At 39.0% G+C, this 5,481-nt stretch overlaps 1 pseudogene; it reads left to right on the top strand.

The window, feature by feature from the left end:
• Window positions 1-2,122: 2,122 nt before the first annotated feature.
• Window positions 2,123-2,255, top strand: LOC141130817 (U2 spliceosomal RNA; annotated as a pseudogene).
• Window positions 2,256-5,481: the final 3,226 nt, after the last annotated feature.

Below are 5,481 nucleotides of genomic sequence, written 5' to 3'. Positions count from 1 at the left end.
TCAATCTTTTCTTTAATGATATCATAAATACCTCGTCAACTGCTTACCAGATTGTACTGTAGTCACAAACACTTGTTTATCTTTGTACAACCCTATCACAATGATATTATGGCATTTTGCCATTCCTTATGTTTTGTATTGTAATTTAAATACTAAATACAACTTTATGAAACTAAAAGGAGAAGTCACCTTCTTGTTGGTGATTCAATTGTAAGAGATGTTTCTTTAGGAAATCATATGGAAGTGTCAAAGGAAGTTGTTTACCTTTGTGCTACTGTTAGGAGAGGTAAAAGACACTCGTGAAAGTTCTGAAGCTTACTAGAAAAGACTTCAGGAACTTAATATTTACTATGAAGGAAAGAAGGGACAAGGGAGACATAACTGAAACCTTTAAATACATCAAAGAGGTGAATAAGTTTTAGGAGGGAAGTATTTTCAACATGAAGCCAAGATCAAGAACACGGGGACATGACTTTAAACTAGCAGGAGTAACGTTCAAACCTAATCTTAGAAAGTATTGTTTTACCAAAATAGTAGTTACTGCTTGGAATAGACTTCCAGCACAGGTAGTGAGTCAGTCAACAGTAAATGACTTCATACATGCTTGGGACAAAGATAGATTTATACTCATTCAAATAAGTTTAAAAAAAAGGGGCAGACTTGATGATAGGCCACTTAGTCTTTTTTTTCTGCAGTCACTCCTCTGTGTTTTTATGTTTATAATAAGAATGAAATTGTTCAAATGGTTTCACACATCTATATTGTCCTGTAGTGTTTGTACAAAGATTCTGGTTAATAACAAGTAAATAGTCTGTTTCTTCTCCATGCTTGAGCTAGCAATAATACCCAGCAGAGACAGATCACTTTGTGCATAGCGTATATGTCCTCTACCTGTCCTTTAATATATTTATAAGTGGGTATTAACTCTTAATGATGAACATTTTTGATCAATGTTACATTGCAATGTTTTTTTATTGCAATGCTTTTAAAATATAAACATATATATGTCATCTTAGAAAGCCCATGTGTACTTTTCATAAGTCACAATTAACGTTCTACACATTCCATCATAAATTATATTTCAAAACTCTGTGGCCAAAGAGGCACAGTCACTACTCTTTCTAATAGTGCATTGTTAACTCTAGTGCTTGTGCATGGTCTTTATATTCTTGCTGGGGTTTGGCAAACTTGCTGTCATCATAACACCATGCAATGTACAAATAAGATTATTTTCCCTTTTTATTTGATGGTGAGAAACATCTGATGCTGTTCATTGCAATAACTGGGTACACAAACTGACAGTACTTGGGCCATATGAAAATTTGTCTGCATTGGTAGAGAATTTGCTAGAGGTTAGAAGATAAAGTTACTATTTTCTTAACATGTAACCATATAGAATTATTCAAACATTGTAGAACACTGGCATAGCACAAGGTAATCTTTTTAACATGGCAACATTAGAAGTTGAATGGCAGATTCATTTTACACTGGTAAATGTAAGTATAAATAGGGTGAAATCTTTGCCTCTATATATTAAATATGTAGCACTACCCCCCCCCCCCCCCCCAGGAGCCGCTTGGTAGATTGGGTTCTCCGTTCTTCTGCCTCAACTCTGAGAACAACCTCAGCCCCACTGACACACCAGGTTAGGTAAATGGATACAGCGCTGCAACTGGGAGCACAAATATAGAGCTCCCATTTAACTACTGGTTTTTAATATCCTTTTTTGTTACTTTGATGTATTACAAGGTATACCCTTTTTTTTCAAGAAGGATAGTGACAGAATGTTGGATCACTTTCAGGTGTTTTAGAGGGTAATATTCGATATGGCCACCAGAGGGCCTTTTAAGAGAAATTGTGAACCACAGAGATTTTTTAATTCACAATCAATGCTAGGTTGTACTGTTTTGAGAACATTAAAGATCGTGATTATTATTACACTTTTTAATTTTTTATTTAGGAAATTTCTTTTTTTGGATGCCTTTTACTGTTCATTTATTACAACCAAAAGGGGATACTCGGGCATACCTTTCATTTCCACACAGAGATGTGGTTTGTCATTTAGTACCACATGATGCCTGTCAGTTGTTCTTGTTGAGAATTCAGTAAGATCCAAAACAATGTTTCTTCTCGGCCTTTTGGCTAAGATCAAGTGTAGTATCTGTTCTTATCAGTTTCCAGGAGGTGGCAGTTGCTTCCGTCCCTGATCTATGGCGAGATAGAGATGGGATGGCGGTTGCTATGCAAAACCTGCTGGAGTAAAGGTGACCTGGAGCGGTTCATAGCCGAAAGGGAAGCCTTCTGATGGGGATGGAGAACCACGGGGTCTGAGCCTTCTGGCCTGGATTGGGGCAGATCTAGCTCCGGACAGTTATTCGGGAGAGAACGCTGGCTCCCCTTTCTCCCACCGGGGGAGCGGCCAGTATTTCCCGAATGTAATTAGGTAGGAGGGACGGAACGACGGTGAAGCCTGATGGTAAAGGGCTCTCACCAAGCTTCCAGAACTCCATGCCTTTCTGCCTGGGGTGGGGTCTGCTGTGGTCTGGGCTGGTGGCCAGGGTTGGTCTTGAAAGCCTATGGAGTAGTGCCCCTGGAGTGGCAGTCCAGGGGTGCCGTAAGTTCACTGTGAGTGGCAGTCACTTTGATTTGAGGCACCATGGTCACTGCACTATAGAACACGCTTTTTTAGCACCTGCCTCTTGGGCCGGGCCTTTTGGCTAGGACCAGAGGAATTTTTTATTCCTGGCTGGAGGGCCTGGTCATTGTTTTACACAATGGCCACCTTTTTCACTCTCCTCTCCACTATCCCTTCCCCACTTTTTATTTATTTTCTTTCTTTTTTGATTGAAACCCTGTGTTTGTCACGTCTTGTTCACGTTTGTCACTGTGTGATGAGTAAGGACGGGTCCTCGGGCCAGCCCTGAAAGTCTTGGGAAGGGGTGGTCATGGCCTTCTGGCTTCGTCTGCCCTAACCCATGGGGTCTCCCTTCCGGGGAGCCCTACCTAGTACTTGGGTGGGTTCTGTCTCGGCAGACCTTCCAGAGAACGGGGTCTGTCTGGTTTCAGCCAGATAGACCATTGTAAAGTACCTTTGTCCCCGTCTGGAGCCTAACGCCCCGGGGAATCAGGGAATTGGCACATCTGTGTACCCGTTGCACTTTTCTGTGAGCACTCTTTATGTGTGTGCACATTTTTTATGCACCGGGTGAAGTTTTTGGGTGTGTTATGCACGCCATATGCTTTCAATAAAAAAAAACATAAGGGCTGTCTAGGTATCTGTATTATCTCTTATGTCTCTTTTCTTCTCTTAACTTTCTTCTATCCTAGGTAATACCTTGATAGCATGTGTATGTCAATTGTAACCATATCTATTTTTTGCATTAACTATCTTTGTAGACTGGCAACACTGTATTTGTAACATCACTATGCTATATTTGGTAATGTCTGATTATTCTAACGTTTCTTTTCTGTATAAATAATTTAGATCTTTGTGTTTTAGTACCATTATCATTCCTTATTGATTTCATGGGTTATAGCTGCAACCGCATGGGTTGATTCATATAGAGATAAAAGGTTTTAATCACTTGTTTTATGTATCATTAAGCATATAAGTGAGGTAGGTAAAAATCGCTGTATCAATACTTAATATCGCAGCAGAGGAAAGCCGCTACAGGAGGAGGGATCACCTTTTTTGGCCAAGTGATCCTTCCTGTGTGTGCCTATCCGATCTCTATAATTTGAGATCCATCACATCTGGTAAGCAGTGCTGTTTACTTGTTTTGTTTGATGAACATTAAAATCGTTTGTTCTTCTGAGAAGTTTGTCCTGGATGTTTTCATCAGGTCAAGCACTTTTTGGACTATACGGTTTAATATAGTTTTAAATTAATGACAGCACATCACAGCACAGCACATTAATTAATCACAGCACATGTTTGCATTTATATATGCTGCTTCTTATTTGAAATTTTTTTATTCTATTTTATTTTTTTCAAAAATTTGTGATAAAAATTACAACTTCAACAAATATGCCATGCCTCTTACTAAATACCTTGGACTGTCTACTTTCCAAAGGGGGTTATTTGGGGGATATTTGTAATGTTCTGGCATTTTCGGGCCTCAAAAAAAAAAAAGAGATAGGCTGGCAGTACTTTGGAATTGATCAATTTTCACATATATACTGTATAGCATAGTTTGTGGACTCTACAACTTTCCTACAGACTAAATCACTGATTTGGGTTATTTTCCCAAGAAATGTAGCAGAATATATTTTGGCCTACATATATGAAGAAAGATTTTTTTTTTTTTTGCAAAATGTTACAACCGAAACAAAGAACAAAGTGTTTTTTTTTTTTTTTTTCAAAATGCTTGTCCTTTTTTCACTTATTTAGCAGCTCCTTATCCTATATGAGACCCCTTGATAAGGGTCTGGTATGGATGTCAATGGGGACCCCAAAATCCATACCAGACCCTTATCACTGCATGAAGTCTGGCAGGCCAGGAACAGAGGGGGACACATGTGTGTCCCTTCCTTCTGAACTATACCAGGCCACATGCCCTCAACTTAGGCAGGGAGGCTTATCAGAATCTGAAATTCTCTTTTAAAATAAGGTGGTCCCTAGATACGGGTCCCTTATATGTGAAGGATTAAGGCAGTGGTAAAGATAGACATTCTTTCACCCAGGCACCCGCCTCCCCGGCCGAGAGAGAAGGCCAACACAATCACTTCATAGATGAAGTTTGAGCGATTTCAAGCTTTACTTCTATAGTTGATTAGGAGGGACACCACTGGGAAAGAAGAAGTGAGCCAAGAAGCAGATCTTTAACTGCTTCAGCTCTAGAAGGTTTACCCCCCTTCATGACCAGGCCATTTTTTGCGATACGGCACTGTGTTACTTTAACTAAAGTTATAATTGTGCGGTCAAGCAACACTGTACCGAAACAAAATGAATGTTGTTGTTTTTGTTGTTTTTTGTGCTATAAACAAAAAAAAGACCAACAATTTTGAAAAAATAATACAATATTTTTTACTTTCTGCTATAAAACATATCCAATAAAAAAAATGTAAAAAATTACATGTCTTCATCAATTTAGCCAATGTGTATTCTGCTACATATTTCTGGTAAAACAAAATCCCAATAAGCCTATATTGATTGGCTTACACAAAGGTTATAGTGTCTACAAACCATGGGATATATATATTTTTTTATATCTATTTTTTTACTAGTAATGGCGGCGATCAGTGACTTTTAGTGGGATTGCCATATTGCGGTGGACAGTCGGGACACTAACTGACACTTTTGACACTTTTTGGGTACTATTGTCAATAATACAGTCATCAGCGCTAAAAAATATGCACTGACACTGTACTAATGACACTGGCAGGGAAGGGGTTAACATCAGGGGCAATCAAAGGGTTAAATGTGTGCCTGACCAGTGCTTTACTACTGTGGGGGGAGGTGCTTGCATTTGGAGAAGGTAT

This window comes from Aquarana catesbeiana, linkage group LG02, assembly GCF_042186555.1.
Source record: "Aquarana catesbeiana isolate 2022-GZ linkage group LG02, ASM4218655v1, whole genome shotgun sequence".
Lineage (NCBI taxonomy): Eukaryota > Metazoa > Chordata > Amphibia > Anura > Ranidae > Aquarana > Aquarana catesbeiana.
This window is presented reverse-complemented; position numbering and strand designations above follow the sequence as displayed.